The sequence below is a fragment of the Rhinoderma darwinii genome, chromosome 2 (assembly GCF_050947455.1).
Source record: "Rhinoderma darwinii isolate aRhiDar2 chromosome 2, aRhiDar2.hap1, whole genome shotgun sequence".
In the NCBI taxonomy this organism is placed as follows: domain Eukaryota; kingdom Metazoa; phylum Chordata; class Amphibia; order Anura; family Rhinodermatidae; genus Rhinoderma; species Rhinoderma darwinii.
The window spans coordinates 154,175,771-154,201,645 of NC_134688.1; the positions used below are offsets into that span (position 1 = coordinate 154,175,771).

Sequence of the window (25,875 nt, forward strand, 5' to 3'; positions counted from 1 at the left end):
TCTCCATCACCAGTGAACGTGTAAGGTGAATATAAATATAATGTTGAAAAGATCTTGAACTCAAGATTCTATCAGAATAAGTTGAAGTTCTTGATTCAGTGGAAGGAGTGTTGCTCTGAAAATAATTCTTTTGAAACCAGAGGAAAATGTTCATGCTCTTAGCCTTACGAAAAAATTTCATCAGAGATTTTCTAACGAGCTAGCCGCATGTCAGATGACATCCTAGAGGAAGGGTTGTACTGTCAGGATTTAAACCCAGAAACTCCTGTGTCGTAGGCAGTTGTTTTTCTCATTGAGACATCTGAAATGTTGGGCACCTCCACTGCCTTATTTTTTGTCCAGGTTCTCGTGATTTGCCTAGATTGCTTGATTGTTTTCACTCTTTTGGCTTACTATATAAACCTGGCCCTTGTACTTCCTTCTTGGCAGACTATTAAACTTCTTGTCTCTAGTCTAGTTTCTTTCTGCCTTATTCTACTATCTGTTGCTACTTATCTGTGCACTCAATTTTGATTGTTTCCTTACCACATCTCTGCCTCATACTACAACCTCTTGTCGCTTATCTTTGTACTCAACTTGAATAGTTTCCTGACCACTTTTGTGCCTCACGCAATAACCTATTGCCACTTATCTGTGTACCGAACCTGGACTGTTACTTGACTACTATTGCAGTTATCACCCTTTTTCCCCCGATCATTTTAGCCACTGGACTTTGAATCTGCAACAGTCCCTGACTGCTGCTTTGTAGGGAGAGAACCAGCATGCCACATTAGCTGCATTACAGAGGAAGAGACGGCCTGATCTTGGAGGCTTCAGTTTAAATTACAATCACGTGAGTACCTTCAGAAAATGAAGGTGAGACCTGAGTTAGTCTGCACCTGGATTATGGAGCAACTAACATAGTGGTAAGTACAGACATCAGCTACCGTATTACAGAATCTGTCCAAAACCTTTGCCATACAGTTGGACTATTCCAGTAAGCCGGGCTATAACCTGTTGCTGTCCTTGTTGCAACTAATGTAAAGAGTGCTTAAGCACCCAATTTGAAGTTAACCCCTTCACGACTGCCATTTGACTATATACGCTCTAACTGCTGATGCCCCATGCAGTTAGCACGTGTATAGACGTCGGCAGGCTGGAAGGGTTTTAATGAGTGCAGTGCTGCTTCAGCGTGAGCAGCACTGCACTCTCATGTGTGCCGGGGCTTTAAGAGCCTGGGAATACACCCCCCACTGTAGATTGTGCAACCCACAACCCCCGCAAAACTTTCTGTAAATAGCGCTACCTAAGCTCCCTCCAGCATCGGATTCCCCTCCTAGAGGGAGCCTGCGCTGTCTTTCCATCCCCGCTGTAGATAATGCCACCCCCTGCAGGTAGCAAACCCCGCTGTAGATAACATCACACCCCCACTGTAAATAGCGCCACCTGAACTGAGTCTAGGAGTGGAATCCCCGGTGTCAGATCACACTGGCCGGGGATTCCGTTTCTAGACAGAGCCCCTGATGTCACTGTCTATTTGCACAGTGACGTTAGTGGCTCTCTCTAGGAGCGGAATCCCCGGTCGACACTCTGACCGGGGATTCCGCTACTGGAGAAGCCCCTGGTGTCACTATCCATATATGGACAATGATGTCAGCGGCTCTCTCTAGGAGCAGAATCCCCATTGTCAGATCGCTCTGTGCCAGGGATTCCGCTACTGGAGAAGCCCCTGTTGTCACTATCTATATATGGACAGAGACATCAGGGGCTTCCTGTAGGAGCGGAATCTTTGGCCAGAGGGATTCCGCTCCTACAAGGAGCTACAGTGGTGCTATTTAAAGGAAGGGGGTGCCATTTACTGGGGGTGGCGCTATCTGCAGTGGGGATATTGCTAAATACAGGGGGGATGTTGCTATCTACAGGGGGTGACGCTATTTACAAGGGGCGTGGTGCTATCTACAGGGGGGTGCTATATACAGGAGGTGTGGCACTATGTACATGGGTACTGTTGCATTATATTGGCACTCTACAGGGGGCACTGTGGCGCTATCTATATGGGCACTGTGTGTGGCACTAAGTGGGCAATATCCAAAAGGGAGAACTGTGGCACAATGTGGGCACTATCTATGTGGGAAATGGCACTATTTATGTGGTAAATGTGGCACTATCTACAATGGTATTGCATCACCATCTACATGGGCACTGTGGTGTTTTAAGTTGGTTGGGAAAAAAAGCCCCAACAAATAAAATGCATCCATTTTTTTAACGTCCATGAAAAACGGATGGCAAATGCCGGTTAAAAAAACGGTCAGACGGCCGGGAAATGGATTCAAATTTTGAGACACATTGATGCAAAACAGCCATGAAAAACTGACAGTTGTTGACTGCCATTTTTTTCACGGTCGTGTTTATATAGCCCTCTTATATATATATGTATGTGTGTGTATATACACATACATACAATATATATATATATATATATGTATATATATATATTAAAAAAATTACAAAAAAGCCATTTAAAAAATGTAAATACACTGAATTAAATAAACTAATCTAGAAAATGAAAGCCTCATAGGTCTTGTAAAAAAAAACAAAGTAAAAATAGTTGTGATATTCAAAGCGGTTCCAACGATATTATCGTTTAAAGAAGTGCATATCAAAAACTGGGCAGTTGCCCATGGCCCGCATTTCTTATGCCCCCCAATACAGAAACACCAGGAGAGAACTAAAATGACCTAGTAATATTAAGTTGTGTATGATAGTATAATATATTAATTGAATTGTAGTATTGAATAATATGGTATTATGTGGGCGCTTCAAAGGAATATTGTATACTGCATATTATTTGGGTTTTATTTGGCACTTTATGTGAGTTGACATTTGTTTGCTGTCCAGGGCTCTATTTTCTATTGAAATAAATAACTAACTAACTAAATAAACAAAAAAAGACTTAGGGCCTAATTCATATCAGCTTCACTCTTCCGTTAATAGGTTCCACTAGACCTTTCCATCAGAGGAACCCATGAATGGAAAGGCAAACGGAAACCATAGCTTCCGTTTCCATCACCATTGATTTCAATGTTAATGCTTCCATTGCAAATGCTTTCCATTCCCTAAGGTTTTAGTTTTTTATGGTGGAAACAATAGGGTAGTCGACTGCACTATTGTTTCCGCAAAAAAATCACCACAGTTTCTTTTAAAAAACTGAATTCAGTAAATCTGTCACCATGACGAATATCTCAGAATTAGTTATGTATGTGAATGAAAATTGTGCTTTCAAAATAAATATTACCTCAATTTAAGGGAATGATGGACACTACGCGCTAAAATAGGATAAGTGGATTAATTCTATTAGGTCGGGTTCCCATGTAGCGTAAACGCTGTGAAATTTCCGCAACAGAATTCTGTGCGGAAATTCCACAGCATTTATAGTAGCAGCAAAGTTAAAGAGATTTTGAAAATCTCATGTCCATTCTGTGGAAAATAAACGCAGCGTAAACGTTAATAAATTGACCTGCGGTGCAGAATTTAAATCTGCAGCATATCAATTTATGCTGCTTTTCCGCTGCTTTTCTGTTGCGGGTTTTCCCCATTGAATTCAATAGGGATGCAAAACCCGCAACGAATAGCCAAGTGTTGTGACTTTTGCAGTGGAATTAATAATTACCTAGAACTCCCTGCTTCTTCCTCCAGTCCAGCCTCCTGGGATGACGTTTCATCTTATGTGACCGCTGCAGCCAATCACAGGCTGCAGTGGTCACATGCGCTGCAGCGTCATCCAGGGAGGCCGGACCCGAAGGCAAAGGAGGGACGTGTCACCATGACAACACCCAGGGTAAGTATGAAAGTTTTTTTTTACCGCTGCTTTCCGCAGCGGAAATTTTGCCCGAAAACCTGCACTACAATGTGATGCAATTTTTCTTACGAAATGTTGCGGGTTCCAGGTTGGATACGTTACATTGTTTTATACTGCGTATCCAACCCGTAGGAACCCGGCCTTATAGTCTCATCTTGTGAAGTCATCTAACTCGTAATTTTTACTATATCACTATGAAACTGCATTGCTGTACATTGTACCTTTTTATAAATTATCTGCAAGCTGTTTGTTGGTATTTTTCTTTTTGTATCTTTGTTTGCGCTCTTTTTTGTTTTTAGACTTTTGTTTCTTTTATTGGAAAAACAATAGTGCTTGATGTATCATTGCACCTTTTGTTTTCTGAAAAACCTGATTTCCAATGCTATTTATGTACAAATATAAAAAAAAAAATTTATTAAAAAAAACTGCATTTGATTCACATGTGTGTATATGTAGTAACACTTTCCCTGTTTCTAACCTTTGTATCACTGTGCCAGTCTGTTTGCCAGCAACTAACTCAGGAATATATTACACACTTCATCCAGATTGGCTGAATTTGCCGGTTGTTGTTCAAAAATTATTCACAACTAAGGGCCGGTTCACATCAGCGTTCACTTTCCGTTCAGGGTTTCCGTCGTGGAACCCCGCAACGGAAAGCGAATGCTGATGTGAACCAGCCCTAACTGACAGTGTGAAAGGTTGAAATCTGCCATTAAACTCAAACTGTTGCCTAGTTTAACTCTTTTGCTCATCTGAAACTTATCTTTTTGTTTATTATCTGTCATGAATTTGACATCTTTATCATTTTGGTGATCCCTTAAACAACAATTAGGATACCTTCACAGAGAAAAGCAGAAACAAATCTGCCTCAAAATTCCTACATGATCTTTGAGACAGATTTTGAAATGCAAACATTTTTTACTTATTTTTTTAAACTTTTTTTGGAGCACTGTTTCTGCATCTCTTTAGGCTTTTTTTTTTTATTTAGAAAAATGCAAAATGCTCTGGCACATCTTTTTTTCTCAAGATGTTCCATCATTTTACAGAATGTTTGCTTTTCAAATGACCAAAGTTACTTGCTAGAAATTCTTCTATATACAGAACACACCAATCAAAACATGGTAATTATTCATTTACTAGCTTTTATACCCGGCGTTTCTCGGGAGGTTGACTTACTTTATAGATAGAGTAAAAGCTCACTATTTAAATACCTCTCAGTATGAATTTAATTGCTACCTCTCGATATGAATTTAATTTCTAGAGATTGTAAATAATGTTATTGGAAGCATAAAATAAATTAAATGAAACAATATATTCATTACAGATTTATATAGTGTTGATTTAGGAATGCATGTTTCTATTCCAACGCTTTCTTGTAAACAATGTTTTTTGTCTTTTGATCCTGTGCCAAGATGTAGAGATTCTTTCCAGTGCCGACTCTGGAGAAAGCAACATATAGTTGCCCATGGGAAAAACAGGGACTTTGAAGGTGTATTCCTGCCACTTTCAGGGATTGACCTTGAACTTTGTTAATTGTCATTGCGAAGTCTAGGCGTACTGGGAACTGTTGCCGCTTGAACTCGAAAGGAACATCAATAGCAGCAAGGGGAATGCGAGGAATAAAGACAACTTCCCCCTTGGCATATCCTGTTAGTATGGTGGCCTCGATGACGTGATCCATCAACTTCTTGACACACAGCCTCGTCCCGTTGCAAAGTTTCAGGGCGTCAATGTTTCTCAACAGCATGACAGGTGAGCCAACCTTCAACATCAATTGATGGGCAGGTAAGCCAGGCGGAAAGAAATTCTGTCGGATTGTACACCCCCTGATCGGGGTCAATAACTGTGTTGGTGGACTTGTACAGCTTTTCATGACCTGGCAGAGTCATTTGAATTTGCTAATTGATGGCGTTGACAGAATCATTCTTTGGAGCCAGTATTGCCTGTTGATATAACCATTCATGATCTCTGTAGTTGAAGGCGATGTTGGGAAAGACACTGTTTGTAAGCTCTTCCACCGACTTGGGAAAATTTGCGAAATCATCATGGAAGCTGATCAGATCCGTCCCATTGTCAACTTGAACATCTCCATTCCCCAGATTGAGTAATCTGCTGGCAAACTCACCAGCTGTGGCATCTCCATGCAGATGAACTCGCATATTGGTAGTCAGACTCATCTTCTTCACATGCCTCCACAACACCGACTGCTTCAAGCAAGCTTTCAATTCGTCTGCTAGTGTTCCCTTTGAAAAAATAGGCAACGTAGGACGGAAATCACCGGCCAACACTAAGACGACACCTCCCATGACTGTATTGTTTCTACGCAAGTCCTGCAGAGTTCGATCTAGAGCTTCAAGCGCCAACTTGTGTGCCATCGTGCATTCATCCCAGACAATCATCAAACATTCTTGCAGGACATTTGCCACAACAGTACCTTTGCTGATGTTACAAACAGGAGATGCACCTCGAGTCAAGTTGAGCGGTAATTTCAACACTGAATGGGCAGTTCTGCCACCATCATGCAATGTTACCGCAATGCCTGAGGAAGCAACAGCCAGAGCAATCCTGGAATGTTGTCGGATCTTTGCTAACAACAGGTTTATGACAAACATCTTTCCTGTTCCGCCAGGAGCATCCAAGAAGACAATGCCTGTAAAGGATCTGCCAGGTACTACGTCTGTGTATACTCCCGGGATTAATCAGTCGACACCTGAGGCCAGACCTCTTAGACTGACACCGGCTCCCACCAACCAGGGTGGCAGGCTCAGGAGTGGGAGAGCCTATCGCGGCCTGGTCAGTCGGAGTTAGCTCCGCCCCCTGTCCATTTATACCTGCCGTGTTCTCTTCCTCAGTGCTTGTTATTCTTCTTGGATTCCTGGCCCCACTGCTGCCTTGCTCCAGCCTGCTTCTGCCGTGCTTCTGCCTTGCTTCAGTTCCACTTATCCTGCTTCGCTTTGCCCCTGGCTTGCTTCCTGCTCCGTGCTCTCGTTGGTATACTCCACTACATCCTGATCCTGACTGACTCATTCATCGCTCCGTTTCCTCGCGGCGTTCCGTGGGCTACTGCCCCTTCCCTTGCATGTTCCCTGTTTGTACTCCCTTGCACTTAGACAGCGTAGGGACCGCCGCCAAGTTGTACCCCGTCGCCTAGGGCGGGTCGTTGCAAGTAGGCAGGGACAGGGCGGTGGGTAGATTAGGGCTCACTTGTTCCCTTCACCTCCTTCCTGCCATTACATAATAACAAGCCCATACCTAGTCTACAATTTCTCCTACGCTGACGCTATCATGGATCCCCTTGAGACCCTGACCCAGCAGATGCAGGGCCTCTCCCTACAGGTCCGGGCCCTGGCTCAGAGGGTCAACCAGGGTTACGCTGCCTTAGTAGTACCCCTCACCTCACCTCTAGAACCCGACCTCAAGTTACCTGACTGGTTCTCAGGGGACCGTAAGACTTTTCTCTCCTTCCGTGAGAGTTGCAGACTTTATTTCCGCCTAAAACCTCACTCCTCAGGTTCCGAGAACCAGCGGGTGGGTATCATTATATCCCGACTCCAGGAAGGGCCCCAAGAGTGGGCCTTCTCCTTGGCTCCTGACGCCCCTGAACTTTCCTCCGTTGATCGTTTTTTCTCTGCCCTCGGACTAATTTACGACGAGACTGACAGGACTACCTTAGCCGAGAGTCAGCTGGTGACCTTAAGTCAGGGTAGGAGACCGGTTGAGGAATACTGTTCTGATTTTAGAAAGTGGTGCGTAGCTTCTCGGTGGAACGACCCGGCCCTAAGGTGCCAGTTTAGGTTAGGATTATCTGACGCCCTGAAGGATCTGCTTGTTAGCTACCCCTCTTCTGACTCCCTAGACCAGGTTATGGCCCTAGCAGTACGACTTGACCGACGTCTCAGGGAACGTCAGCTTGAACGTTTCAATGTGTTCCCCTCTGACTTCCCTGCGATTCCCCCCGAGGTCCCGTCTCCTCGCTCTTCCACGGAGGACTCGGAGGTACCTATGCAACTCGGGGCCTCCATGTCCCCTCGACAACGTAGAGAGTTTCGCAGGAAGAATGGTCTCTGCTTCTATTGTGGGGACGACAAGCATCTACTGAACACCTGTCCCAGGCACAAGAATAAACAGCCGGAAAACTTCCGCGCCTAAGTGATCATCGGGGAGGTCACTTGGGCGCACAGGTATTTCCCGTTAATATGAAACGCAATAAAATTTTGCTTCCCTTTCAGGTCTCGTTTGCTGGCCGGTCTGCCACTGGCAGTGCCTTCGTGGATTCTGGCTCATCTGCTAATATCATGTCTGTGGAATTTGGTATGTCTCTAAAAATGCCTTTTATTGATTTGCCTTATCCTATCCCGGTAGTGGGTATCGACTCCACTCCTCTGGCTAATGGTTATTTTACTCAGCATACTCCTGTTTTTGAACTCCTTGTTGGCTCCATGCATTTGGAGCAGTGCTCTGTACTGGTGATGCAGGGATTATCGTCCGATCTGGTATTAGGTCTTCCCTGGTTGCAGCTGCATAATCCCACGTTTGATTGGAATACTGGGGATCTCACCAAATGGGGTAGTGAATGCCTGATGTCATGTCTTTCGGTTAACTCTATTTCTCCCCGGGAGGAGGTAAACACGCTACCTGAGTATGTTCAGGACTTCGTTGATGTGTTTTCTAAGGAGGCCTCCGAGGTGTTGCCCCCTCATAGAGATTACGATTGCGCCATCGATTTGGTGCCTGGTGCCAAGCTTCCTAAGGGTAGGATATTTAATCTTTCATGTCCTGAACGTGAAGCTATGAGGGAGTATATCCAAGAATGCCTGGCCAAGGGTTTCATTCGCCCCTCGACTTCTCCTGTAGGTGCTGGCTTCTTCTTCGTGGGGAAGAAGGATGGTGGTCTTAGGCCGTGCATTGATTATCGGAACCTGAATAAGGTCACCGTAAGGAACCAGTATCCCCTTCCTTTGATTCCGGATCTTTTTAATCAGGTTCAGGGGGCCCAATGGTTTTCTAAGTTCGATCTACGGGGGGCATATAACCTTATCCGCATCAAAGAGGGGGATGAGTGGAAAACTGCGTTCAACACATCCGAAGGTCATTTCGAATACCTGGTCATGCCCTTTGGGTTGTGTAATGCCCCTGCCGTCTTCCAGAATTTTATTAATGAAATTCTGAGAGATTACCTGGGTAATTTTCTTGTAGTGTACCTTGATGACATACTGGTGTTTTCCAAGGACTGGTCCTCCCACGTGGAGCATGTCAGGAAGGTCCTCCAGGTCCTCCGGGAAAATAATCTGTTTGCGAAGACCGAAAAATGTGTGTTTGGGGTACAGGAGATACCATTTTTAGGTCAAATCCTCACTCCTCATGAATTCCGCATGGACCCTGCCAAGGTTCAGGCTGTGGCGAAATGGGTCCAACCTGCCTCCCTGAAGGCGCTACAGTGTTTTTTGGGGTTCGCTAACTATTACAGGAGATTTATTGCCAACTTCTCGGTAGTCGCTAAGCCTCTTACGGACCTTACTCGCAAGGGTGCTGATGTCCTCCATTGGCCCCCTGAGGCCGTCCAGGCTTTTGAGACCCTCAAGAAGTGCTTTATCTCGGCCCCCGTGCTGGTTCAGCCCAACCAAAGGGAGCCATTTATTGTGGAGGTTGACACATCCGAGGTGGGAGTGGGGGCCGTCTTGTCCCAGGGTACTAGCTCCCTCACCCATCTCCGCCCCTGTGCTTACTTCTCTAGGAAGTTTTCGCCCACGGAGAGTAACTATGATATTGGCAACCGTGAACTTTTAGACATTAAATGGGCTTTTGAACAGTGGCGTCACTTCCTGGAGGGGGCCAGACACCAGGTAACGGTCCTTACTGACCACAAGAATCTGGTTTTCCTAGAATCTGCCCGGAGGCTTAATCCTAGACAAGCTCATTGGGCACTATTCTTTACCAGATTTAATTTCTTGGTTACCTATAGGGCTGGGTCCAAAAATATTAAGGCTGATGCACTGTCACGTAGTTTCATGGCAAATCCTCCTTCCGAGAAGGATCCTGCTTGTATTTTACCCCCTGGTATAATCGTTTCTGCCACTGATTCTGATTTAGCTTCTGACATCGCGGCTGATCAAGGTTCAGCTCCCGGGAACCTCCCTGGGGACAAACTGTTTGTCCCCCTGCAATACCGGCTAAGGGTACTCAGGGAAAACCATGACTCCGCACTATCTGGTCATCCTGGCATCTTGGGTACCAAACACCTCATTACCAGAAACTATTGGTGGCCTGGGTTGCCTAAAGACGTTAGGGCTTACGTCGCTGCTTGTGAGGTTTGTGCTAGGTCCAAGACCCCTAGGTCCCGACCTGCGGGCTTACTACGTTCCTTGCCCATTCCCCAGAGACTTTGGACCCATATCTCCATGGATTTTATCACCGATTTGCCTCCATCTCAGGGCAAGTCGGTGGTGTGGGTGGTAGTAGACCGCTTCAGCAAAATGTGCCACTTGTGCCCCTTAAGAAACTACCTAACGCCAAGACGTTAGCTTCTTTGTTTGTTAAACACATTCTGCGTCTCCATGGGGCCCCAGTCAATATCGTTTCTGACAGAGGGGTACAATTTGTTTCCTTATTTTGGAGAGCTTTTTGTAAAAAGTTGGAGATTGATCTGTCCTTCTCCTCCGCCTTCCATCCCGAAACTAATGGCCAAACGGAAAGGACTAACCAATCCCTGGAACAATATTTAAGGTGTTTCATCTCTGACTGTCAATTTGATTGGGTCTCATTCCTTCCCCTCGCCGAATTTTCCCTGAATAACCGGGTCAGTAACTCGTCAGGGGTCTCCCCGTTTTTCTGTAATTTCGGGTTTAACCCAAGGTTCTCCTCCATTTCTCCTGGTTGTTCCAATAATCCCGAGGTAGAGGACGTTCATCGGGAACTGTGCACAGTCTGGGCCCAGGTTCAGAAGAACCTAGAGGCGTCCCAGAGCGTACAAAAGATTCAGGCTGATAGTAGACGTTCTGCTAACCCCCGGTTTGTCGTCGGGGATCTGGTGTGGTTGTCGTCCAGGAACTTGCGCCTTAAGGTCCCGTCCAGGAAGTTTGCTCCCCGATTTATTGGACCTTATAAGATCATTGAAGTCCTCAACCCTGTATCCTTCCGTCTGGAGCTGCCCCCATCCTTTCGCATACATGACGTCTTCCATGCCTCCCTCCTTAAACGCTGCTCCCCGTCCTGGTCCCCCTCGAGGAAACCTCCTGTTCCCGTTCTCACCCCTGAGGGGGTGGAATTCGAGGTGGCCAAGATTATGGACAGTAGGATGATCCAGGGCTCCCTCCAGTACCTGGTCCATTGGAGAGGATACGGGCCGGAGGAGAGGACTTGGGTACCTGCTCGTTATGTTCACGCTGGGGTATTGATCAGGAGGTTCCACCTTCTCTTCCCCACTAAACCGGGTCCTCTTAGTAAGGGTCCGGTGGCCCCTCATAAAAGGGGGAGTACTGTAAAGGATCTGCCAGGTAATACGTCTGTGTATACTCCCGGGATTAATCAGTCGACACCTGAGGCCAGACCTCTTAGACTGACACTGGCTCCCACCAACCAGGGTGGCAGGCTCAGGAGTGGGAGAGCCTATCGCGGCCTGGTCAGTCGGAGTTAGCTCCACCCCCTGTCCATTTATACCTGCCGTGTTCTCTTCCTCAGTGCTTGTTATTCTTCTTGGATTCCTGGCCCCACTGCTGCCTTGCTCCAGCCTGCTTCTGCCGTGCTTCTGCCTTGCTTCAGTTCCGCTTATCCTGCTTCGCTTTGCCCCTGGCTTGCTTCCTGCTCCGTGCTCTCGTTGGTATACTCCACTACATCCTGATCCTGACTGACTCATTTACCGCTCCATTTCCTCGCGGCGTTCCGTGGGCTACTGCCCCTTCCCTTGCGTGTTCCCTGTTTGTACTTCCTTGCACTTAGACAGCGTAGGGACCGCCACCAAGTTGTACCCCGTCGCCTAGGGAGGGTCGTTGCAAGTAGGCAGGGACAGGGCGGTGGGTAGATTAGGGCTCACTTGTTCCCTTTACCTCCTTCCTGCCATTACAATGCCACTGGTGTTTTTCACAACCATGTCCAAGATCTGATTGTACGCCGTCGTTTAGTCAGCAACCAAAAGGGGTTCATTCCTTGCAAGATAAGTCTCCAGAGCGCTCATGTCATAGCTTGTTTCTCAAAGCAATTCCCGTCCAAGTCTTTCATCGTTGTTCCTTTCCGTCGCGGAAAGTCACAGTTGCTCAAGTCTCTTTCTAACCATCATGAGGGTCTTTTCTTCAAGTAGGATCAATGATATGTTGAACATTTGCGGAGTACAGCTGTCCAATTGGAGTCCCGGGTTTTGCCGTCATGCTTTCAGAAGAACATTCTCCGGGAGGTGCTCGTTGTACTTTTCCCACAGTTCAAGTGGCTTGGATGGTCCACACGTTGTGAGTATGACAGCAAATAGGTTTCGTAAGCTTGCTGGTAATTGGCAGGTTGCTGCTTCCTCTAAAGCCTTGTACCAATGAGAATCACTCTCAAGTAGTCCCCTTTCTTGACATGCTTGCCAATAGGTTGTGCAAACACAGTCTTGAGGCTAACAAACGATGTCGGGCCTTCTACTGTGTGAAGAAGCAACCGGAGGAAGAAGCACTCGTGGTGGTTTGGGTGCACTGTGTAGACTCTGCCAAGAGCATCACTTGACTTGATTCCAACATGACCTTCAACTGGTGTTCCTTGGACTCTACACTTGAAAACTCTTGTAGATTTATTCCAAGTATAATACTTTGGAACATCGCAGTATAGGAGTGTCGTTGCAAAGTCAACTTGTTGGCAAAGCTTGAAGAATGCTGTCAGCGTGGTGTCTTTGGGCTGCAAAACATCGGTGAAGTAGACTCTCTGTCCATTTTCCAAGTGGACGTTGAGATGAACTACCGTCAGATAGCGGCGGATACCGTTGTGAATTGGAAAGTCCAAAATTCGCCATACAGCCTCGTTGCTACTGTTGTAATGTCCAGTTTGGAAGCGATCGATTTCATCAATTGTTCTTTCTTGTCTTTCTTGGCGATTGATTTCATCAGTAGTTCTTCTTTGTCTTTCCAAGCCAAATGCTGCTTGAGCCGATCCTTTGTTGACATATTTGCAGATTTACTTGATCGCCTTAACTGAGTTCAATATTCAACATTGACGTGAGATTGAAAGGTCTTGGCAAGTAGGGTACAATCCATCTGTTGTCGACCTCGATGTCCTGGTAACTATTGCCAATCTTCATCTTCATCATTGCCATGAACCTGCCTTCTCCCACTTTTCTTCTGCGATAAAGTGGATAACCATCATCTCCAGACTGAGTTTCATGGATCAGCTGTCTTGGGAATCTCTTTGTACAGAAGCCATCTTTCATGCATGGGGAGCTTGGATTCAATCTTCCACATGGTCCATGAACCATGTTCTTCATGATGATGTTGAATAGCTTTTGATCTTCTTGTGGATTTGGGATCTCTGCACTAATGACAGAATCGATCTGATTTGGTCGGATCTTCTCCTTCAGCCAGATCAGTATATGTGCGTGAGGCAAACCTCGTTTTTGCCTTTTGATTGTGCACATGAAGCATTGAGTTTCTCCAAATGCCTTGCCCTTCGTGAGGACATTCATGAACTTGATAACCTTTAGTCAAAAGATCCGGGCTACCAGGTCGTGTCTATCAGTCGCCGATTGTTCTGGCAAGAGCTCTTGGCGAATTTCTTTCCATGTTGGGTTGCACGTGAAAGTAATAAACAGGTCAGGCCTTCCGTATTTTCGCACATATGTCATGGAGTCTTGAGTGTATTCATGCATATGTCGAGGGCTCCCTGTGAAGCTGGAAGGCAAGATCACCATCTGACCAACATTGATCGTGTTTCCATCGTTGATGGCAGCATCTCGAATGTGGATATAGCTTTCAGCACAAAGTGTCTTCTGATTGAAACGGATGAAGTAAAGTCAATCCGTTTCGATTTTGGCATAAATATCAACCCAAAAACTGATGGAAAAGATTTCGGCACATCAAGAGGTGATTTGAATGGCTCGCCCACATCATAATTCAATAGGCGACAAAACTTTTTTCCCGGAGGTAACATTTCCGGTACTTGGATTTGTTTGGAAGATTTGACTATCGTATCCATCTTCACCTTGCCAAAAGATCAGTGGGTACTGAAGTGCGTCATGATCGATGGGTTTCAGAAACTCTCTGCAGTTGATTATCACGCTTCTGCAGCACAATATCCCAATTTTCTAATTCCCCAATGATGACAACAGCAACTTCATTGACAGTTGGTGCGTTGTATCGCCGCTCATGCTCTCCTGTTGGCCTTCGGTCAGCCTTGATGACCACTTTGTAGTTATCCGAAGTCATCATTTCCAAAGAGCTCTTGAATATCTCGACATAACAGTGATTTGAAGAAGTATTCGGCACACAATTTGGAGCACCGAAAACAAGCAGTAAGCCGCCATACTGACAATAGGACCTAGCAACGGGATACACCAGCAACCAGTGGGATTAAACGCCTGATGAAGGTCTCTTGACCGAAACGTTGCACGCACTAAGCCCCTGGCATCGAATACAATAAATCTAAAAAATTTAAAAACCAACATTTTGTGTGCCGAATACTTCTTCAAATCCGATTGGGTTGGGACCCTATTCGTGCACCTTCTCTGGTCTAGTGCATTCTGAACTGACATAACAGTGATGTTTGTGAAGTATCTGCTGCAGTTCCAGCAAAATGTCGGCCGGAGTTCCAGGGACGTTGCTCTGTCGTTGCTGAACTTGAAGCTTTTCATCGCCCATGAAATAAATCTGCAGAAACTTTGGTGGTTCATTGGGCAATGGCAGGAGCGATCCAAATTTAGTGGTTCATTGGGCAATGGCAGGAGCGATCCAAGTTGATGGCAAACTTGTCCCTGAATTTTGAAGGTGGTCATGAAGCCTCTCTCTCGAATTTCATTCACACCAAACAAAGTCATCTGAAAGCAAGAGTTGTAGCGCCTCAAATTTCCCAGAAAGTGCTTTGTTTGGGGAGTATTCGCAGTTATCAGTGACTTGAGTGGTTCTGGTGGTGCAGTAAGTGGGGGTAGTTGAACCTTGCCAGCGGAGCAGCAAATGCCATGTGGCTCGGACTTCCACTTCTGGGCTTCACAATGTTCACAGGTCGTGTACATGTTTCTAATATTGACCAAGTCGTGCAGATCATATTCAATTGTTGGGTCGTATTGCATAGCAGCTTTGTTCATGCAAACTCAAGATGTTCGTCGAGAAACAATATTTCTTGCGCCTTGTGCTCGAACCCCGACGATCAGTCGCTTGAGGTTTCTTCAGCTCTTGCGGTCGCTTGTCGCAATCTTTGATCTTCAAGCCGAGAATTGTTCATTTCTGGCGTTTCTGCTGCCCAACGTATTCTTTGAGCCGAGCGTCGACCTTCTCTTTGTTCAGGAGTTTTTCTTTTGGGAGCCATGGTCAGCCATGGGAGCCATTTTGGGAGCCATGGGAGGCAGATTATGATGTCAGCAGCAGCAGTGTGACATCACTCTGGTTGTTACATCCCTACCAGCAGTCAATCAGGTAAGCTTTTATCATTTCCAAAGCAGGTATTAAAAATCCAAGCAGCGATCTGATTGGTTGTTATGGCTTACAGATGGCGTGATCCATTTTAAACCAATGAAAAATCGGGCTTCAAACAAACTTTCGAAAATATATAATAGATTAGTTCCAAACACGTCAATAAGAAAAACCCTTTGATGTGATGGCCATCCACAAATCACTGGCTAAAGAATAGGAAACATGCTGCGTGTCAGAATTTAGCTTCAGATGTTTCATAATCATACATTATTATTATTGTTATTATCATCATCATCATCATCACCACGGGTGACTGCTATTTATGCCATCAGTTACATTTACTTACTACTAATGTTTTTTTCATTCAGTTTTATTTTAGATTACTGCGGGTGTTTTCCCCTCTGGCGGATTATATCAGACATAATAAAATAAACTATTGTTTGCTTTGGATCATCAGATATGATGTAAACTTTGTTAGTAGAGACAGGATAAAGAATAACGTAGAGACTTTTTTTTGTGGATATTACATATTACTAAGAATCATGTTATGTAGGGTCATGCATTATAGAGTTATACATTCATACCGACACATAAGCATTTCAGCTTTTCAAACTATTCAGCACTATCCTGCTATTAGCAAATGGCATTTTTATTTTTTCTGTTTACCACATGATGGCAGCAAATAACTACAAATTTGTATACTACGGAATGCAATCAGAAAGAGAGTGTAGCAGTAGTATTTTGCCAGCTGCAAATTGTGTCCTTTGTATAGTGAATAAATCCATACCTTACAACTTACTGCAATTATTATAAAGCCTGATAGACTCTAATGGCAGTTATATTTTAATTAAAAAAATAGTCATCATAAAGACTGAATGCAGATGAAGCAGATCTGCATAGGTTGTTTATTTCTTTGGACCTGTGCTGCTATATATATATATGCATGATTATTTTGGGCCCCCTCCCATGTTACATACCTTCCACCAGTGGCATAGCTATAGAGGTCGCACCACATCTGTCTACAGTTACTGTAGTAATTGGGGTCGAAGTAGAAACCTACTTGGGGCCCTGGTACTACAGTAACATCCCTATATGCTTGCTCTCCCTGCTACTGAGACATATTCTCTTTCTTTTAAGTTGGGTACTCTTCAGCTCTGAGCGTCAGGACATTGTTTGCGGGGCACACATAACGTTGTGATGCTGAACGGCATCAGAATCCAGCGCTGCGCCTGATAAGGACCTGATATAGGACCCGGGAGGGTAAGTATATAGATACTGACTGTTGGGACCCTATATCTTAAGCCTATAATGTTTGATCCAGTCTGCTGGGGCCATTTATCAAAGCCCATCATGTGTCATACTAACTGTTGGGGCCCTGTATCTAAGCCTATTATCAATGGCGGATTATAATGTGGGCGTTTCGGGCGGTCGCCCGGGGCCCGAGGCTGCCAGGGGGCCCATCGGGGCCCGAGGCTGCCAGGGGGCCCATCGGGGCCCGAGGCTGCCCGGGGGGCCCATCGGGGCCCGAGGCTGCCCGGGGGCCCATCGGGGCCCGAGGCTGCCAGGGGGCTCATCGCGGCCCGAATCGCACACAAACTTAAAAAACTATGCAGCGCTACCGCGCTGCCTGCTTCCGACTGAATCTGCATCCGCAGGACGCAGATTCAGTTGGGTTGAATGCTGGAGCCTCGCTCCAGCATTCACTCTGCCGTGAGCGGCTCGGTGCAGGCAGGCGCGATGTAGTGACGTCATCGCGCCTGTCTGCACGGAGTCACTCACAGCACAGCACAGCACAGTGCAGAGGAGGAGAAGCATCGCATCCCCCACCCTCGTGGGAACCGGGATAGGTAAGCAATTATGTTTTCTTTTTTTATTAGGTACGTACATATGGGGCATTATGCTGTGTCAGCTATGGGGCATTATACTGTGTCAGCTATGGGGCATTATACTGTGTCAGCTATGGGGCATTATACTGTGTCAGCTATGGGGCATTATGCTGTGTCAGCTATGGGGCATTATACTGTGTCAGCTATGGGGCATTATGCTGTGTCAGCTATGGGGCATTATACTGTGTCAGCTATGGGGCATTATGCTGTGTCAGCTATGGGGCATTATACTGTGTCAGCTATGGGGCATTATGCTGTGTCAGCTATGGGGCATTATGCTGTGTCAGCTATGGGGCATTATACTGTGTCAGCTATGGGGCATTATGCTGTGTCAGCTATGGGGCATTATACTGTGTCAGCTATGGGGCATTATACTGTGTCAGCTATGGGGTATTATGCTGTGTCAGCTATGGGGCATTATACTGTGTAAGCTATGGGGCATTATACTGTGTTGCGGCTATGGAGGCATTATAATGTGTAGCAGCTATGGGGGCAATATAATGTGTCACAGCTATGGGGGCATTATACTGTGTCGCAGCTATGGGGGCATTATACTGTGTCAGCTATGGGGCATTATACTGTGTCGCAGCTATGGAGGCAATATACTGTGTCTCAGCTATGGGGCATTATACTGTGTTGCAGTTATGGGGGCATTATACTGTGTCACATCTATGGGGCATTATACTGTGGGGGCAGCTATGGGTGGCAATATACTGTGGGGGCAGCTATGGGGGACATTATACTGAGCAATAACAAGAGCTGCAGGTCCAAGGGGGGAGACGCTGTGTAGCACAATATACAAGGGGGGATTGTTGTATAGCACTATATAGAAGGGAGCGCTGTGTATCACTATATCTAAGGGGGATTTCTGTGTAGCACTATATACAAGAGGGGGAGGGCTATGTGACGCTATTTACAGAAGGGGAGGACTGTGTAGCGCTATTTACAGGGGGCTGTGTGTGGTGCTATCTACAGTGTTTGGCACAATTATATTCAGGGGCGCAGTCTATGGTGCTATAATATTTAGGGGCACAGTGTTTGTACTATTTTATTCAGGGGCGCAGTGTTTGGTGCTATTATATTTAGGGGCACAGTATGTGGCACCATGATAATATTATCTTTGTTTATAGGTGTGGAAATGTTGGAAAAGTGAGGAGCCAAAGACATCTGAGTGGCAAATTCTGCAGAAATGGGTCATGGCCGGGAAAAGTCATCATGAAGTCTGGAATGGATGGAGAAGAGGAAAAAAACTACGTCGTCACCTGTGAGTCACTAGATTTATAGAGAATCTGTCATCTCTACTGACATGTTTATTATAGGAAATCCTTGTATTTCACAAAAAGTCTTTCTGCAGTCCAGGACTGATAGACAATTCCCCTTGTCAGGAGGATGTGTCCCTGCACAGTGTGATACTGTCAGTATGTAGGGACACCGCGCTGTGACAAGGGGAATCGTAACACTGTTAATGCTTGCCCCAAAAAGTAGTGTTAAAAATAGTTACGGTGCGGCAGGGCGGCGGTGAGGAAGGGGGGCCCAAGTTTGGGTAACAGCCCAGGGCCCATGGTCTACTTAATCCGCCACTGCCTATTATATATCATATGTAATACTGTCTGTTCAGCCGTTGTATCTAATTCTATTAAGTGTGATACGGTCTGCTGAGCCAATGTTTCTTACCGCTATTTCCTATACTCGCATTTAATAATGCTGCATACTGTACTCTCAAATAATACCACTATATACACTACACACCCATAATACAACTATATACTGTACTCTACACACATATACCACCACTATATATACTACACACATATAATACCACTATATACACCAGGGGTACTCAACTACTTTTAGTGACAGTCCATTTACCTGGGTCTGCTGCTGTCAAGTGAAGGTTCCGAGATGAGCACCAACAGTAAGGCTATATTCATACGGGTTGGATTTGCCATAGGCATTTCTAACCCCTGGATCTGTAGCAGAGTTTATCTGTCCCCTGTAGATAGTGCCATACCATACCACTTATATAGAGTGCCACACAGTACCCCCTGTAGATAGTGCCACACATACTGCACTTTCTATATAGTTGCCACACAGTGCCCACTGTAGACAGTACCACTTGTAGATAGTGCCCTAGAGATCCCCCTTGTATATAGTGCCACACAGTGGCCCCTGTAGATAGTGCCACACCCCCAGTAGATAGTGCCACACAGACCCCTGTAGATAGTGCCACAACCTCCTGTAGGAAGTACCGCACACCCCGGTAGATGGTGCCACAACCCCGTAGACAGTGCCACACACCCCGTGCCATGCACCTCCCTAGGTAGTCACAGACCCCTGTAGATAGTGCCACGCACCCCTGTAGATAATGCCACACACCCCTGTAGATAGTGCCACACACCCCCTTGTAAATAGTGCCACACACACCCTTGTAGATAGTGCCACACACCCCCTGTAGATAATACCACAGTGCCCCCTATAGATACGCCACATCCCCTGCCTCAGCCGCCCCCTCTTCAACAGAATCTTGGAGTGCTTTCTGTGGCCACTTGGCTTCCTATCCAAGCACAACCCTTCCATTGGCTGCTAGAAGGTCTCTGGACCCACCTTAACCTGCGCACAATACTGCCAGTTTGGTTTGTGTCCTTCACAGACCTCTTTGTCCATCATCTCACCCTAAGTCAGGGTCATGCACCTCTGCCAGTTCATCCTTGTACTCAAGATTGCTTCTCGAGTACCACGGCCTGGAAGCCAACTGCACCATCCTCCTATCTCGATCCTGCCAACTACGCTAAGTTGTAAGAAGTGAAATGAGACCAGGGGCACGGAACCCCAGCCAGAAAATTGTGTCCTGACCACACAGCAATGGGGCAGTAATGACACACAGTTTGTAATGACCAACAAGTTGTGGACCCACTAGGCTATTCCACCAGTGAGAGTAGTGACTGCAGCGGATAACAGGACCCAGGCAGGTAGCAGATAGCAGGACACAGGCAGGTAGCAGGTAACTGAATACAGGCTGGTAGCGGATTACTGGATGCAGGCTTGTAGCGAATTACTGGATGCAGGCTGGTAGCGGATTAATGGTTGCAGGCTAGTAGCAGATTACTGGATGCAGGCTGATGGCTGGTAGCAATAGCAGACAGGATACAGGCTGGTAAGGGGCAACTGGATACAGGCTGATAACTGGTAGCAATAGCAAACAAGATCGGGTGCATACAGGAAACTTTGCTAGATAACTCTAGGTTGTTCCAGTATTGCTCAGGCTGGGTGTGACCAGTAAAGCAGACTAATATACATGGTGAGTGACAGGGATAGGCTGGGGATGGATTTGGGTGCACGCACTGGCCTTAGAAGATGCAGGAAGTGAGTCCTATGGGCAGACCCAGCAACACCAGCAACAGAAAGACGTGCATGTGCACAGCAGTGTAGCGATCCAGGAACCATACAGCTTGTATCAAAGGTATCCAGGCAGTTGTGCTGGCTTGGAGAGGTAGTACCCTAAAGCCTAGAGTGCTGCCATTACAGTATCCCCCCTTACACACCTTCTTCTTAGGTCCGTGGTGGAGAAAGGCTATAGCGTTGACATTGTCATGACCAGAATCTTCTCAATCAACTTAGTCAGAAATGTACTCACGTTTAGACTCAACTTTGGATCCCCAGTAAGCAGGAATGATTTGAGGAGTAATTTTGCGTGACTCTCTGACATCTCTCTTCATGAATAGAGTGCTACAGGCAGGTGGAGGAAGATCAGGAACTGGGAAATGAGATAGGGGACTGGCTGGCTCGGATACAGCAAAATTACTTTGTGTATCAGGAACACTGGCTGACACCACATCAAGAACCTCCTTGGACAGATTTCTCCTGGGTACTGGGTAAAAGGTTTCATCTGGAGACGTGTCCTTAACCAGGAGGGGTGCCACAGCACCAACATGAGAGGGAACAGTGAAGTGTTGAGGCAGTAGCAACAAATCCACAGACTTTCAGACTCAGAGGGTAGACTGGTCAACTTCTGTGGAACAGAAGAGTGGGAATGCGGAATGAACTTTGGTGAGACATCTTGATAAACAGCGAGGTCCCCACTGGATAATTTGTTCTAAGTCCCAATCGATAAGTGGGGCATGCATGCAAAGCCAGGGTAACTCCAAGAGCAGAGGATAGACAGAATCAGACAGGACTTACAGGGGGATCTTCTTAAAATGCAAAATCCCTACTAGGAGTTCTAGGGGTGTCCTGATAAATTGGACTGGTTTAAGTCCATTGACAGAGGCTATTGAGGCCAACAGCAAAGGTCTCTACAAATAAACAGTAGGTATCTGGAGATGAGCTAATAGAGCCTGTCTGAAATTGCCTGCAGAACCTGAGTCCAATTAAACCTTTACAGAAAGATGGGTTTTAATAGAAGACAGGGTTACAGGAAAAGATAGCTTGGGAGAGGGATCTTCTCCACCTTGACTCAAGACTCCCACAACTCCAAGCTAATGGGAACTCGGCTTAAGAGGACAATTATGGGCATAGTGTTCCTTGCCACCAAAGTAGAGACACAGGTTGTTGTTGCATCTATTCTGGCGTTTCTCAGGAGAGAGTTTCAGATGCTCAACACGCATGGGTTCCTCAGGGACTTCAGGAGATGAAACCAGAAAGGAATCATGAAATGAGGATGTCATCCATCTTCTTTTATGGGAGGTCTCTTTAAGACGTTCCCTGAAGTGCTGATAAATACAGGTAGCCAGGGCAATAGGGGCATCCAGGGTAACAGGGTTTTCTCTGCCTGCAAGTTCATCTTTGATTTGACCAGCCAGACCCTCCCAGAAAGCAGCTACCTAAGCCTCATTGTTCCAGGCCAGTTCCGAAACCAAAGTGCGGAACTGTATAGCGTACAGGCCTACAGACATTTTTCCCTGGCGTAGACGAAGTAGGGCTAATGCAGCAGACGCAACACGTCCTGGTTCTCCAAAACTAGCACAGGTGGTAGCTAGAAAAGTCTGTAGGTTTATGGTTACAGGACCATCTTGTTCCCACAAGGGGTTAACCCAGTCCAAAGCTTCACCAGAAAGCAGAGACACAATGAAAGCCACTCTAGCTCGGTCAGAAAGAAACAGATGTGCATGCAGGTCAACGTGGATTATACAAAGGTTCAGGAAACCAAGTCAGGATTTGGAGTTCCGATCATAATGAAAAGGCAAAGGCAAATGAACACCAAAACTGCTGCAGTGTAAAGAAGGTGTAAATTGTTGTACAGGATGAGGAGTTGCAGGAGAAGGATTATCCACTTGTTGCACAGCCAAATTGTTCATAAACTGTAGGATTTGATCTTGAAGTTGATCTCCTTGATGGTGTCATAGAGCACCTGTACTCTAGGTCTAGGTTTTCTGGCATGGTCCATGGCCCGAGAAAACTGGTCTGTGGACCCACAGGGCTACTCCACTGGTGAAAGTAGCAGCTGGCAGTGGATAACAGGACACACTCAGGTAGCAGATCGCTGGACACAGGCAGGTAGCAGGTAACCGAATACAGGCTGGTAGCGGATTACTGGATGCAGGCTGGTGGCGGATTACTGGATGCAGGCTGGCAGCGGATTACTGGATGCAGGCTGATAGCGGATTACTGGATGCAGGCTGATAACTGGAAGCAATAGCAGAGAGGATACAAGCTGGTACCTGACAACTGGATACAGGCTGATAACTGGTAGCAACAGCAAACAGGATCCGGTGCATACAGGAAATTTTGGTGGATAACTCTAAGTTGTTCCAATATTGCTCAGGCAGGGTGTGTCCTGTGAAGCAGACGAATATACCTGGTGATTTACAGGGATAGGCTGGGGATGGACTTGGGTGCGCACACTGGCTCTAAAAGATGCAGGAAGTGAGTGTGCGTCCATCCTATGGACAGACCAAGAAAAACCAGCAGCAAAGGGAAGTGCATGTGCATTGCAGTCTGTAGATCCAGGAAGCGTACAGCATGTATCAAAGGTATCCAGGCAAATGTGCTGGCTTGGAGAGGTAGTACCCTAAAGCAGAGTGCTGGCATTACAGTATCCCCCCTTACACACCTTCTTCTTAGGTCCGTGGTGGAGAAAGGCTATAGCGTTGACATTGTCATGACCAGAATCTTCCCAATCAACTTAGTCAGAAATGTACTCAAGTTTAGACTCAACTTTGGATCCCCAGTAAGCAGAGGTGTTGCTGTCTTTACCTTCTCAGACATATCACCCCTCTAAAACCAATTTGGTAACATATTTGTTGAGCGTCGCACGAGCTTTGATTCCTCTTCATTGGCTAGATGGTAAACCCCCGGGATTACAAGAATGGCTGGATAAGGTTCAAGATATATATAGATTGGAAGAAATCTCTAGTTGGCATACACATACACATTCTCTATTCCTTAACATATGGGCTCCTTGGCGTAGTTGGAAGCAATCACAAGGTGAAAATAATATAGGGGAGACCCTTTCCAGTTAGTCTTTTTCCTTTATTTAGGGTTCAACATTGATTATTCACCGTTTCTTGGTTGTCTACCATTTCTGTCTTGGGCTTTATGTACATTTGAACTTTCTCCGACGGGAGAGCAACTTAAATCTCAGAAAATTAAACTAGGGGCGTACTGCTAGCTTATCTAAGTTGTTGATTTGATGTCCTGTATTTATTTAAATAAATATATAGCTATGTATTTATTACTGTATTTGATGTATCATGAAATGTTCCCTTTTTTCATTGTTTTATTATTACTTTACTTTATTATATATAATTTTATTTTAATTTATTTATATTTTATTATTTATTCTTTATGTCTATGTTGTCATTATTAACCTGTCGCATTGTATAAGTTCTCTGACAAGATAGACTTGATTATATGTAATAATATCTTTTGAAAAATAAACAGATAAAGAACTGAAAAAAAAAAAAAAGGTATCCAGGCAGTTGTGCTTGCTGGGAGAGGTAGTATACCAACGAGCACAGAGCGCCGGCGTTACACAGTTCAAATAACTTGCCAAAACTCAAAACATTTACTTTTCATGGGCAGCAAGTTTGGTGGTTATGAATAAAGAGTTCCCAATGCTTTACGGTTCTCACAAAGAGACTGATACTTAGCTACGCGGTAGGAACAGGCTAGCGGTTAAGGTTGGGGTACTGCTCGTTCTCTTCTAGCGCTTTCCTCACACTTACTCTTGTTATGAGGTACACGTCCCACTCTCAGTATTTCGGTCACTGCCACACTTGCAGTCTCAAGTCCTTCATCAGTCTCCCATTACTCTAAGAAGCACACGGCTTCTTCGCTGTCACTGCCCGCCAAAGGTCCTAACTAGTACAGATCTTCACCTCTGACGGCAGTCTCTGCAACATTTGTGCTCACAACAACCACTAACGGGAAACCCGCCCATTTTTTTTTACTCTGACACTTCTTTCAACCAAAGGATGGAGCGAACGCTGGACAACCCTGATCTAAGGGTCAATCAGGTTTCCTAAACTAACCCCTGCTTCTCGTCATGGTAATATGGTGTATTACATAGTGACGCCTGTTCATGACAGTTCCCTCCAGGCCCACCTTAAAGTTCTACTACTAATAATGACGTGGGACATATAATGCCAACACTCTATAAACCTGAAAAAGATGTGGTACACAGCCTCATATCCTATATACTAAAAACAATGCATCCACTTGATCCTTCATTGAGTTGCATTGAAGATATTTAAGTGCTTCAGTGTCCATCCTTTTTGTGGCAGATTGAAACTGATGTTCTAATCTTCCCTCTCCCCAAATAAGGTTGCAGGCCTAGGAAGGAGGCATGTGACCCTCACTTTGGATCAGTATTTGGGATGCGCACAGATTCTAGGTGGTGATACACTTCTATTGCTGTTTTGCCATCTTCACCAGGAAATGCTGGCCCTTTCCCTCTCCCTGGCTACTGATGTTTCTCCATTTTGGACCTGTTTCGTTGCTTTAACATTGCTGGTTTGAGTCCTTGTGGGATTTAAAATGTATAAGTAAAATGTATTATATATGTTGTGTTGAAGTTGTCAGTAGCTGTCAAACAAAATGGAGCTTTTATGTTTAACAGCCATCAGAAATACTAAAGCAAGAATCTCAATAGTAGTGGCATAGCTATATGGGTCGCAGCAGCTGTTGGCAATTGCTACCCACACCAAATCTATCAACAGAATTACTGTAGTAACTGAGACCTGTGTAGTTTCCATCAGGTGATACTAAAGTACATGAGTCCCTATAACTACAGTAACTTCTAATTATGCATTACCTCCTCGCTCCTGAGTTGGGTTCTCTTCTGCTCAAGGGTGCAGCAGTGGGTCCTGACGCTATTCAGTGTCAGGACGTTATATACGCGGCACACACAATGTCCTAATGGAAAACTAAACCTTACTAATATGATAAATACTGTCACGATGCAGGGTGTGGACCCACTGGGCCATACCGCGTAGCGGGATGCCAGCTGGCCAAACTGGTATAGTACAGAGTCTATAGTCCAGATAGGGTACCTGTGGCAACTCGGACAGTAGCAAGGCAGGCTAGGCTGGGACCAAGCGGCGGGTAGACGTCAGATGTGTGGTAGCAGAAC

At 45.7% G+C, this 25,875-nt stretch overlaps 1 pseudogene; it reads right to left on the bottom strand.

Moving 5' to 3' along the window:
• Positions 1-12,337: 12,337 nt before the first annotated feature.
• Positions 12,338-13,990, bottom strand: LOC142741760 (uncharacterized; annotated as a pseudogene).
• Positions 13,991-25,875: the final 11,885 nt, after the last annotated feature.